Here is a 14050-nt window from a genome sequence, read left to right as displayed (position 1 = left end):
CACCTTTTGGATTCCTATCTGAATCAAATTTTGAATTTGATTAATTTATTGGAATTGACAAAACTAGCAATATATTTTACTAGTTTCGAATAGAAATCTAAATGGGACGTGGCCAAGTGGTAAGCCAACGAGTTCTGGTCCCGCTATTCAGAGGTTTGAATCCTTCCATTCCAAGTTTCAAATTTTGCAATATAAAATAAGAGGGTAGACAAAAATCTCAATTCAATTGAAATAATAAGTTGAATGAAATTATATTTTTATCATTATTGGCAGCACTAACAAAGATGCATTTGTCCCCATAGTTATCGCGACAAACATATCTCCCTCATTAAAATTTAAGAGGCATAATCTAGAACTACAAGACAAATAATGAAGTAAGAACCCATAGTCTCTTCTTAGTCAAGAGACAGAAGTATTCAAAGTCGAACCAATTCAAGTCTAACTTCGTAAAAGAAATAGTTATTTATATTGTGATTTGTCAAACATGGCTCGTTAAAGACTATTCCCACTTTGGAATCTATAGGGCACAATTTCCCTTCGTAGAACATCCGATTTACTTGAGCTATACTCCACAAAGATTAAACAGAATGATCTCCAAGAGTTTACATTTTATATACAACTTCACATTATATAAACCAGTATATGGAGTCATAACCACAAATGATCACCTGAGCATACTCAACTATTGTAGATGTAAAAAAACCTAATTGCCTGTAATGCGATTATATATTTTATACTTGCGCTGGCCGAGCTAGCTTGCACACACTTCGACTAATTCCATGGGAAACCTGCGAGTCCGAAGCCTAAAGGGCATTAATTTGCCCAAAAAAAAAAACCAAAGGGGGTTGCCCTTTCCACGATAAACCAAAAGGGATTTATTGTGAAGGGGGCTACCTTATACCCAAATTTTTTTCATTTGTCAGATATCGATTTAGAAAAAAAAATAATATTTGTAAAACGTTGGTTGCTCCACGTTTTACAAAATATAAATTATATCCGCCTAGTTCTTTTCAAAAAAAAATTTCAGTGAAGTTTTTTTTTAAAAAAACTCAAACATACGCCACAAGTCATATAATAACTAACTCAAACAAAGTCATACAATAATTTAAAATGTGTGATATATGTGAACATAAAAAAAAAATACTAAAATATAAATTAAATAAACATCACACATTATCTGAATAGTAAATGTTAAATTAAATACGTAATTAAACACCACAAGACATATTATATATTTATTACAATAAAGACAACAACATATTCTTGGAAGATTACATAAGGAAACAACGATCGTACAACTTAGGAAAAACCATAAAAACCAACAAGCAATAATAACTATTGATTTTTGTCGGGGCAGCGATTCTTGTTATGTCCTGTTTGCTTGCACGTACTACACTTCCTAGCCATGAGAGCAGGAGCTAATCATTCCTCCTTCTAGTTTATACTCCGCGCTCCTGAAGTTCGCTCGTATTCAGTGTTTGCAATTAGACTGAAGGGAGAAGGCGGCCAATATGCCTCATCACCCAACGGTGAAAATTTTCCATTGTACGTTTGTTTGTAATACCTGCAACAATGGTACTTGCTAACATAGGTCTTTGGCTGAATTCCGCGGATATCACAAAATTTAGTAGCATGTGAACAAGGCATATGGTAATTTCTCCACTTCCCATGCGAACACTTTTACCTTCGGCAGAGACTTTATGGATATTTTCGCCTTACCTTCGTATGCAAATGTCAGAATCTCAAAGACCCCTTCAGCTGCATTGTATTGCTGCATGTCAGTATGCTTTAGGGACCTCTCCCAGTATTCGTCAAACTTCTTTTCAACAACGAGCGGCCAAGACTTTTTATCCGCAATCAACAAAGCAGCAAGGGAGCTTCTCTTAACAAACCGATCAACAAGATTTTTAAACGTTAGACGGACCATGGCAGAAACAGGCAATCCACGAGCTTTCTTCAATAAATCGTTGTAAGACTCAGAGACATTCGTTGTCATAGCTCCCCACCTGTGACTGTTGTCACTAATCAATGCCCATTTCTCCTCCGAAGATTATTTAACTATAGATGCGTTGGAGGTGACAATCTTTTGATTTGTTCCATCCTCATTTTATACTTCTTTTTCTGGTGCTCTGTAGCCGCCTGCCACATTAGTTGCTCAAGGTCACTATTGAGGAACTTTTTATTAAAGTTTCTTTTCAAACGGTGAACACAAAACCTATGGTGTGTGGATAGTGGTTGTAACCAATCATGTGTTTGGACACATTGCAAGATGCCCTGATGAAGGTCAGAAATAATTCCAATTCCTTGTCTCCCACAAATAACATGTCTCCACAACAACAACAAGGAACCACGTCTAAGACTCAAAGCTCTCGCGTGCAACAACATTTGCAAGTGGAAAAATGTTATTGTTCACATTAATTCCAACAGCAATTAACAGTTTCATCTCATACTTACCGTACAGATGAGTGTCGTCTATTCAAATGACCGGCCTGCAATTTTTGAACCCATCGATGCTTAGTTTATAAGTCCAGAAAAGAAACTTGAAGATGTGTTCGCCTTGCATTGTAGTTAACTGGTGCTCCCACTCAATAACGGTCCCCGGATTGAAATATTGTAGGGCAGCCATGTATCGGGGCAATATCTTAAAAGAGCTTTCAAAATCTCCATATACCATTTCAAAAGCTTTCTTACGCCCCTTTTGTCCAGTAAACGCATACAACCCTTTTATTGTTTCCTGAACCGACTTAATACTTATGTGTGGGGTCGACCATAATATATGGTATCAACGTAGTAGCAACCAGGTGACTGTTCAAATTGGAAAGATCCATCCTGTAATCATCTGTGAGACAACTGTGTGGGATAACCATTTTGCCTGCCTTCCACATTCCACTTGAAATTTCTCTAAAACGGATCATCCACTCACATCCCAACATATGACGCTTGCAAATAACCTTTGGACTAATCAGAAATGAACTCTTTCTTTTCTTTGAGGCGATATAGTTTGACTGCGCCTTTCATTTCCTGCTTGTTCTGAAATAACATACTTAATTGCATAATACAAGGAAAATTATCAACCCCATGGGCCAACAAACAAAATGAAACATTTTGAATATTCATTGCCACCATACTAGCCAGAATTGATAAATTCAGGTTTTTTACGATTCCAAAGTGCAGGCCGAATTGGACCGTCATTTCTCATAAAGGCAAAATCATCCGGGCCTTCTTCTGTGTTATCCAAATAGGGAATCGCATTAGAATGATAGCTAACGTTACCACCACCTTGAGCAGTAACGTCTTCATAAGAATGACCATCATCATCAGATGAGTGATCGTCGTCTGTTTCTTCGTGATCTAATGGGATATCACTATCTGACTCATCTGATTGATCATTAGCTACATCGTTGTTGCTCACAATTTGTGTGAGCTGAGTCAATACGGGGTTTTCTTCAAAATCGTTACACCTACAAACATAGCAAAATTCAAGGCGTTCAAATCTCAAAAACAATTAGTTAGAAGTCTCCTAGTTTTAAGTGAACAAAACATCGTTATATTTACCTTTCCGTAAATGACTCCACTTGAGTAGGACGATATCGAACTATACTGCCGCCACCTAATTCACCTGTACCTGGAGCACTACTCGGTCCAGGAATATCACAGCTCTGCACAGTCCAACCAAAGTTATGTGATTCGCTACCAACTCTTACCATTATTTCTTGTTGAAGTGTACCTCTTTCAAACCCAATATTCATAGCGGGAAGATACGTAGTACCTCGAATATCAAACTCATCGTCAGTGGGTTCTTCAACATGGGTAAAGTGTTCAACAGTTGCATACATGTCAAGTGTCGCTATGCTAATATGATTGCTAAATATATCAGGACTTCGAATAAATAACGATAAGGAATCATCGTCCGAAATAAGAGTTTCCTCGTAAATGGGAAATCCCCTGGCCGTAATTGACGTTGGATATCTTCCAGTGATAAGCACTGAAAGGTTAGGATCAGTTATGGCCATTTTGCTTTTAAAAACGCGTTCTAGACGATTGTATTTGAAGGAGATTGGGAACCTTTGTCCCGCTCCCGAACGATGGTTATATCTCACCGAACCTTCTTCGTTCTCAACTTCACCACCTTAATATAAATTAATTCTTACATAATTTTCCGCCATATTATTTTCAAAGTAATACAAAAGTGGAGAAATGGAGTCTACAAGAGAGATGTGCAGAATACAAGATAGAAAAGTGGAATCCTCAACTGATATAAAAAAATGAATCACGGACTTCTAAATGTAATAATGCAGGAAATGAAAAAATTAATCTACTGTTTGATTTTACCACTGCATGGCTGATTTGACGATTTGTCAGCCCTGAATTCAAAGTGCAAGGACTATTTGTCAGCCTACTAATAAAGTACATTGACCAACGTGCCTTGAAATTAAACTTATACTCCCTGTTTACATATAAAGTGCAATGATCAAATATACAATTTGTGACTATTTGAAACACAAGTCTAGACATTTTTTACACTGTCCCCGTGCCACACTTAGTTTGCCGGTGCTCTCGTTTAGATCTACGTTGGTGAACCTTCTCTTGTATCACTACCGTATCCTGTAAATTCCATACAAAATAGAAGTTATTTTTGTACTACAATAAAAAAAGACATGGAAGAATTATACAAGTAGCTGTTCTACGTAAAATCGGACAGCATCTCTCCTGTAACAAGGACTTCCTCCAATACCATCTACCAACAACAACCACCAAAACAATCCAACAAAAATGAACATCGCTAACAAGACACCACATAACAACCACAAGTCATCACATCACTCGTAAGCTCGGATTGGAACCCATATCACCCCTTAAAGACTTCTTAATCTAACTATATAGATAAAAAAAAACGACCCTGTGGCTCTAAGGTCTATACATCCAGCATAGGAAGGTGTGAGGATCAAACATCAAATGCCATGGAAGACTATGCAAAATAAATAATATAGACACATGAGGTAGCCATTAAATAAATGAAATTAAACAAGATACAAACTATTTGAGTGGTTAGAATACTCACGTCGGTAAAACTCAGTCTCCTCCCACTTGGAGAGCTATGTCTAGCGAATGCAGGAAAACCAGTTGTCATCCCATAAAAGGTGCCTGTCTGAACAACATAGCGTTGGCCCATACCTGTGAGGCTAATAGGCTGAGACGAAGCGAGTGGCAGAAAAGGCCCCTCAGGTGTGATTACACCAGGTGTTTGGACTCGTGGAACCTCGGGAGCAGACATCAATGAGCTGGACTATCAAAATCTATTATTGGGTAATATGCATCATCAACTGCAAGCATCGATGAGCTGGGCATATCTTGATCAAAACGAACCTCATCTTCATCAACCAACTGGTGATCCACAGGGCCTCGACCCCGTGTGTTACCTGCTTGGCGTCCTCTACCACGCACCGCAGGTCTAGGTACATTAGGACGTGGAACATGCACAGTAGGCGGTTCAACGTACTCCGACGGCAGTGTATAATTTGGAGCGAAACTCAACATCATCTCCAGGGACGCAGCAGCCATAGACTCTGTATTAATGTGGCTAAACTTCTCTACTAATTCCTTCATTTCATTAGACACGGTGGGATCTTGGATAGTCTCGTGAGCCAACCTGTACTATTCTTGATGTCCTAAAGCCTAAAAAAATTAAATAATAAGATTTGATAGTGGTCTAAGACACATATCAAAACATCAAACATCTAATGCATTGTAATGTACGTACCAATGCCTCATGCCTGCCTGTCATGTGTTGGTATCCTCTAACCACATTATCCGCGGGATTTCCTATGAAATTGCGTGAGTGACGTCGATACCAACGAAAGTACTCTAATAGTGCCTCTGGCTCTTCAGCTTGATACTCGGCAAGAATTAACCTTCATCAACGATCAGCCCATAAAGAGTCCGTAAGCATAAAATTTTGTTCATCCTCCTCTTTTATAGTATACCGCTTGTCACGTTTATAATGAAAAGGATCAATCTCAACACATGATCCCGGAATATGTTGCTTCCTACCAAACTGTCTGAGAATGCGGTCTACCATATGCCACTCACGATAGATTCCACAAATGAGAGGTACCCGCGCCATCCAAATATCTCGGCCACACCGACACCACTCGGGGAGTCCATTGATGATGACTTCTGAATAAGGCTACCACACAAACTATGATAGAAAGAACATAAAATTACATGATAATAAAAGAAACAATTTACACATAAGCGTAACTATAATATCAAAACGCCAATAACAACCATAATTATAATAAAATACCTGAACATCTGCTAGGTTGTCCAATACATCCCTATATATGGCTAGCACATCACGTGCCTCATTTTCGCGGACTCCACGTTGAGTCCACTTTCGTGCAAGGGCCATGTGTGACTGAAGAGCCCTGTGTGGTGGCTGCATCGGTATAATTCGCTCCCAAGCCTACATTAATTTTTTTAAAAAAAAATAGAAAGCTTATAACTATCAGATAAGACAACCAAATAAAATCATATAATTTTAAAGGTCACATACCTGCAACAAGGAAATGAATCCACACAAATTCTTGGCCTTGGTCATCGAAGCGCGGCACAGGGAAGTATATAAATATGATAATGCAGTCGCTCCCTTAGCTTGTGTACTCATTGCGTTAAGGTCACGCATGTCAAGCAAATAGTCTAAATTAAGCAAGTCACCGAACTTATCCAGAAATATCGTGCCGCCACAGAGCCATAGCAAGTGCAATCTTACCCGCTTTTGCACATCAATTTCTGTGGTCTGATCTGTAATGGCATCTAAGCCGTTCATATATTCAACTAATTTATTTACTTCCAACCTACTAACACCGTTAAAACAATCCTCACCGGGTGCCCAACCAGTAAGCTCGTGGATCAACTGTTGCAACACCACAATGTTTATATTTCTAGCATTAGCTTGATTCAAGGGTTAACCATCTACAACCAGGCCAAACATGAGCTCAATATCTTGTAATGTGATAGTCGCCCCACTCGTATGCAGATGAAAGGCATACGTCTCAGGACACCATCTCTCTATAAGTGCAGTGATGACTACCCAATCATATGGTACAAATCCTACCTCTATTACTCCCCTAAATCCACATCTAACAAAGTAGTCAAGGGTGCGAGGATGACGACTCACGTGCTTCCAAAATTCGCAATCCGCGCGGCGTGGAGTTAGGCACGCTTTTGGTCCTTTCAAGATCCCATTCCACACATCCTGTGATCGATGCTTCTCCTGGAGTATTAGCACATCGTACACTTCTGGCCCCCCATTCCACACACCCTGTGATCAATACTTCTCCTGGAGTATTAGCACATCGTACACTGGCCCCGGATGTAGGGGCACCCGTGGAAGCTCCATACAAACAAATCCTGTTGTCCTATTTGTTTTATTATTCGTTTTATTTATAGGTATGGAGCTTCCACGGGTGCCCCTACATCCGGGGCCAGAAGTGTATGATGTGCTAATACTCCAGGAGAAGCATCGATCACAGGGTGTGTGGAATGGGGGGCCAGAAGTGTACGATGTGCTAATACTCCAGGAGAAGCATCGATCACAGGATGTGTGGAATGGGATCTTGAAAGGACCAAAAGCGTGCCTAACTCCACGCCGCGCGGATCGCGAATTTTGGAAGCACGTGAGTCGTCATCCTCGCACCCTTGACTACTTTGTTAGGTGTGGATTTAGGGGAGTAATAGAGGTAGGATTTGTACCATATGATTGGGTAGTCATCACTGCACTTATAGAGAGATGACGTCCTGAGACGTATGCCTTTCATCTGCGTACTAGTGGGGCGACTCTCACATTACAAAATATTGAGCTCATGTTTGGCCTGGTTGTAGATGGTTAACCCTTGAATCAAGCTAATGCTAGAGATATAAACATTGTGGGGGTGGCAACAGTTGATCCACGAGCTTACTGGTTGGGCACCCGGTGAGGATTGTTTTAACGGTGTTAGTAGGTTGGAAGTAAATAAATTAGTTGAATATATGAACGGCTTAGATGCCATTACAGATCAGACCATAGAAATTGATGTGCAAAAGCTGGTAAGGTTGCACTTGCTATGGCTCTGTGGCGGCACGATATTTCCGGATAAGTTCGGTGACTTGCTTAATTTAGACTATTTGCTTGACATGCGTGACCTTAACGCAATGAGTACACAAGCTAGGGGAGCGTCTGCATTATCATATTTGTATACTTCCCTGTGCCGTGCTTCGATGACCAAGGCCAAGAATTTGTGTGGATTCATTTCCTTGTTGCAGGTACGTGACCTTTAAAATTATATGATTTTATTTGGTTGTCTTATCTGATAGTTATAAGCTTTCTATTTTTTAAAAAAAAAAATTAATGTAGGCTTGGGAGCGAATTATACCGATGCAGCCACCACACAGGGCTCTTCAGTCACACATGGCTCTTGCACAAAAGTGGACTCATCGTAGAGTCCACAAAAATGAGGCACGTGATGTGCTAGCCATATGTAGGGATGTATTGGACACCTAGCAGATGTTCAGGTATTTTATTATAATTATGGTTGTTATTGGCGTTTTGATATAATAGTTACGCTTATGTGTAATTTGTTTCTTTTATTATCATGTAATTTTATGTTCTTTCTATCATGGTTTGTGTGGTAGCCTTATTCAGAGGCCATCATCAATGGACTCCCCGAGTGGTGTCGGCGTGGCCGAGATATTTGGATGGCGCGGGTACCCCTCATTTGTGGAATCTATCGTGAGTGGCACATGGTAGACCGCGTTCTCAGACAGTTTGGTAGGAAGCAACATATTCCGGGATCATGTGTTGAGATTGATCCTTTTCATTATAAACGTGACAAGCGGTATGCTATAAAAGAGGAGGATGAACAAAATTTTATGCTTACGGACTCTTTATGGGTTGATCGTCGATGAAGGTTAATTCTTGCCGAGTATCAAGCTGAAGAGCCAGAGGCACTATCAGAGTACTTTCGTTGGTATCGACGTCACTCACTCAATTTCATACGAAATCCCGCGGATAATGTGGATAGAGGATACCAACATATGACAGGCAGGCATGAGGCATTGGTACGTACATTACAATGCATTAGATGTTTGATGTTTTGATATGTCTTAGACCACTGTCAAATCTTATTATTTAATTTTTTTAGGCTTTAGGACATCAAGAATCGTACAAGTTAGCTCACGAGACTATCCAAGATCCCACCGTGTCTAATGAAATGACGGAATTAGCAGAGAAGTTTAGCCACATTAATACAGAGTCTATGGTTGTTGCGTCCCTGGGGATGATGTTGAGTTTCGCTCCAAATTATACACTGTCGTCGGAGTACGTTGAACCGCCTACTGTGCATGTTCCACGTCGTCAACGTCCTAATGTACCTAGACTTGCGGCACGTGGTAGAGGACGCTAAGCAGGTAACACACGGGGTCGAGGCCCTGTGGATCACCAGTTGGTTGATGAAGATGAGGTTCGTTTTGATCAAGATATGCCCAGCTCATCGATGCCTACAGTTGATGATACATATTACCCAATAATAGATTTTGATAGTCCAGCTCATTGATGTCTGCTCCTGAGGTTCCATGAGTCCAAACACCGGGGGTAATCACACCTGAGGGGCCTTTTCTGCCACTCGCTTCGTCTCAGCCTATTAGCCTCACAGGTATGGGCCAACGCTATGTTGTTCAGACAGGCATCTCTTATGGGATAACAACTGGTTTTCCTGCATTCGCTAGACATAGCTCTCCAAGTGGGAGGAGTCTGAGTTTTACCAACGTGAGTATTCTAACCACTCAAATAGCTTGTATCTTGTTTAATTTCATTTATTTAATGGCTACCTCATGTGTCTATATTATTTATTTTGCATAGTCTTCCATGGCATTTGATGTTGGATCCTCACATCTTCCTATGCCGGATGTATAGACCTTAGAGCCACAGGGTCGTTTTTTATCTATAAAGTTAGATTAAGAAGTCTTTAAGGGGTGATATGGGTTCCAATCCGAGCTTACGAGTGATGTGATGACTTGTGGTTGTTATGTGGTGTCTTGTTAGCGATGTTTATTTTTGTTGGATTGCTTTGGTGGTTGTTGTTGGTATATGGTATTGGAGGAAGTCCTTGTTACAAGAGAGATGCTGTCCGATTTTACGTAGAACAGCTACTTATATAATTCTTCTATGTCTTTTTTTATTGTAGTACAAAAATAACTTCTATTTTGTATGGAATTTACAGGATGTGGTAGTGATACAAGAGGAGGTTCACCAACGTAGATCTAAACGAGAGCGCCGACAAACTAAGTGTGGCACAGGGACAATGTAAAAAATGTCTAGACTTGTGTTTCAAATAGTCACAAATTGTGTATTTGATCATTGCACTTTATATGTAAACAGGGAGTATAAGTTTAATTTCAAGGCATGTTGGTCAATGCACTTTATTAGTAGGCTGACAAATAGTCCTTGCACTTTGAATTCAAGGCTGACAAATCGTCAAATCAGCCATGCAGTGGTAAAATCAAACAGCAGATTAATTTTTTCATTTCCTGCATTATTACATTTAGAAGTCTGTGATTCATTTTTTTTATATCAGTTGAGGATTCCACTTTTCTATCTTGTATTCTCCACTTCTCTCTTATATTCTGCACATCTCCCTTGTAGACTCCATTTCTCCACTTTTGTATTCCCTTGAAAATAATATGACGGAAAATTATGTAAGAATTAATTTATATTAAGGTGGTGAAGTTGAGAACGAAGAAGGTTCGGTGAGATATAACCGTCGTTCTGGAGCGGTACAAAGGTTCCCAATCTCCCTCAAATACGATCGTCTAGAACGCGTTTTTAAAAGCACAATGGCCATAACTGATCCTAACCTTTCAGTGTTTATCACTGGAAGATATCCAACGTCAATTACGGCCAGGGGATTTCCCATTTACGAGGAAACTCTTATTTCGGATGATGATTCCTTATCGTTATTTCTTCGAAGTCCTGATATATTTAGCAATCATATTAGCATAGCGACACTTGACATGTATGCAACTGTTGAACACTCTACCCATGTTGAAGAACCCACTGACGATGAGTTTGATATTCGAGGTACTGCGTATCTTCCTGCTATGAATATTGGGTTTGAAAGAGGTACACTCCAACAAGAAACAATGGTAGGAGTTGGTAGCCAATCACATAACTTTGGTTGGACTGTGCAGAGCTGTGATATTCCTGGACCGAGTAGTGCTCCAGGTACAGGTGAATTAGGTGGCGGCAGTATAGTTCGATATCGCCCTACTCAAGTGGAGTCATTTACGGAAAGGTAAATATAACGATGTTTTGTTCACTTAAAACTAGGAGACTTCTAACTAATTGTTTTTTAGATTTGAACGCCTTGAATTTTGCTATGTTTGTAGATGTAACGATTTTGAAGAAAACCCCGTATTGACTCAGCTCACACAAATTGTGAGCAACAACGATGTAGCTAATGATCAATCAGATGAGTCAGATAGTGATATCCCATTAGATCACGAAGAAACATACAACGATCACTCATCTGATGATGATGGCCATTCTTATGAAGACGTTACTGCCCGAGGTGATGGTAACGTCAGCTATCATTCTAATGCGATTCTCTATTTGGATAACACAGAAGAAGGCCCGGATGATTTTGCCTTTATGAGAAATGACGGTCCATGTTACATTCCGTATTTTCGGACTAGAAAATTGGACAGTCCAACATGAGAAAATTTACCTGAGCCCAGAGGAAATTTTTTTCACATTCAAGTATGCAAATAAAGAGATCGGTAAATAAAAGAATGAGGTCCCGAAATGATTTAGGACTTAAAAGTGTGATGACAGTAATTGGAAATTATATTTTTAGGTGTACATAAAGAGGCTATAGACTAGTGTTAAACCACATGATTATTTTATTGAGTGTGTGAAGTGTGTTAAAAAAAAAAGATTTAAATTATGCAAGCGTATATGGATCAGGGGGTTGTTTATGTTTGTGATTAGTTAATGGTTGAGGTGTAGTGTAAAGATTAATGGGATTAATTAATATTATAAGTACTATGTGACACTATTCCACGTGGGGCCTTAGCATGAGGTGTAAAAGGTAACTAATATTTGTGAAGTTACCTAGATGCAGGTGGGTGCCTTAGGATAGCTTACCATTAATTAATGTAATAAATGTTGTGGTGCCCATGTTCCATTTATAATGGGTAACTTTGGAATCCCATTTGAAGAAAAGCAAAAATTTTCTAAAATTCGCATCAACGAAACAACTCAGCAACATTTCATTTTGGCCTAATTCATTTTGGGATTAGCCAAAAATGTTAGGAAACATTTTACTTTCGGAAAATTTCCTTTGGAGCAAGGAAACGTTGGCAGCCATGAATGAGCTCAAAATATTGAAGGGAAGAGGAATTAGATTCTAAAAGTGTTCTACGCGTTCAAGGAGGTGATAACGACATTGGATATTAAGTTGGAGAAGAAGAAATTGTAAAATTGGAGCAATTGAGCGTACAAATTCCTCTGAGAAAATTTAGGTAAGATTTTCTTGTTTTATAGTATAATTATGTTAATGGTGTTGTAATGGAAGGGTTAAAAATCGGATTGGAAGAAATTGGAAATAATTATTATTTAAGTGAATTGAGATCAAGAATTAATTATGAATGTATCTCGGTAATGTAGAGTGTAGTAGATAAAGAACAAATTAATTACAATTGGTGGAAATATTAGTGGAAATTTGGGATTTTATTATTACCATGATTGGATTATTAAGTGAGAAAATTATAGTGGAAGTAAATAAATTGGATGGGAATTAATGGATAAATTGAGTGGACATGCCCATGTGCACTGGAAACGTGGAAGCAACTATGGTAGTACCTCATGGATGAAGTAAATTAAATTAGTAGTATTATGTGTTCATATTATAATGAGACATACTCCTTGGAATGCAAGGTTACACGTGAAAGGTGGAAGAGCAAATTAAATTAGTAATATTATGTATTCATATTATAATGAGTCATATTCCTTGGAATGCAAAGTTGCACGTGAAAGGTGGAAGAGCAACATGTCAAGTGTGGATTTATATTTAGTGGTGGAGATTTATTATTATATGGATATAAAAGAGAAGGGAGGCACATAAATTCATGAAATATGAGTCATATTCTTGGACAATTCATATAGCAAGTAAATAAGAATAAACCAAGACCAAAAGAACTTTATTGAAGAATGTGGGCAGCCATGCACGGCCATGACTTTGAAATTCATCTTCCCAAAAAAAAAAAAAAAATGAGCAGCCATACACGTGTCCAGCCCATGCTTAGCATATATAAGATTAGTTGATGACTAATAAGTCATTCATTCACTACAACTCACAAGTTGAAGTAGAGAGAAGTGTTCATCTACCTTGTTGAGCTAGAGAGAGAAGGAGCACGGCCAGCCATGGCAGCTCCACCAACTCACAACCAGCCCTTTATCCATTGCATCATCTTCACACTTGGTGAAGTATAAGAGTTAGAGAGAGAGAGTCCAGCCATGGCAGCTCACGGCCATGGCTGTGCAAGTTGAGCTCCTGAATTTTGATGCCAATTTTTTTTTCCATGGTGTCCCAACCAATTGGAGGTCATAGCAATATGAATTAATCATTAAAGAGGCAGCAAAAACGTTGGTGATTAAATTCATCAATTTCAGCAAATTAAGGAGCCAACTTGTTAAGGTAAGGTTTAATCTTCTTTTACATGCGTTAGGATGAATTTGGACGTGTTGTGGATGTGTAAATGTGAATTGCATGTATGAAATTATGTATGTTAATGATGGAATGTTGTTGAAGCCGTAGGGGCTGTTTTATGTAAAAATGAAGAACTGATTTTACTTAGTGTTTGGATTGTGGTTGTTATGAATTTTATGATGAGAGTGGAGGTATTTAATGGTTAAAGTTGAAGTTAAATTTGTTTGTGGGTTGTTGTAAGGATTATAGTGATAATAATGTGGTTTACTTGCATATGAATAGATGATGTAGTTGTCGTGTGGCTG

The 14050-nt window shown here is 39.0% G+C and overlaps 1 protein-coding gene across 1 annotated transcript in view; it reads right to left on the bottom strand.

Annotated features, from left to right (window-relative positions):
• LOC132630807 (external alternative NAD(P)H-ubiquinone oxidoreductase B1, mitochondrial-like) overlaps positions 1-14050 on the bottom strand; it is a 41037-nt gene that overhangs the window by 21710 nt on the left and 5277 nt on the right. The window lies entirely within an intron of this gene.

The sequence above is a fragment of the Lycium barbarum genome, chromosome 1, assembly GCF_019175385.1.
Source record: "Lycium barbarum isolate Lr01 chromosome 1, ASM1917538v2, whole genome shotgun sequence".
In the NCBI taxonomy this organism is placed as follows: Eukaryota; Viridiplantae; Streptophyta; class Magnoliopsida; order Solanales; family Solanaceae; genus Lycium; species Lycium barbarum.
The sequence above is the reverse complement of the archived record's forward strand: the minus strand, read 5'-3'. Positions and strand labels throughout refer to the sequence as shown.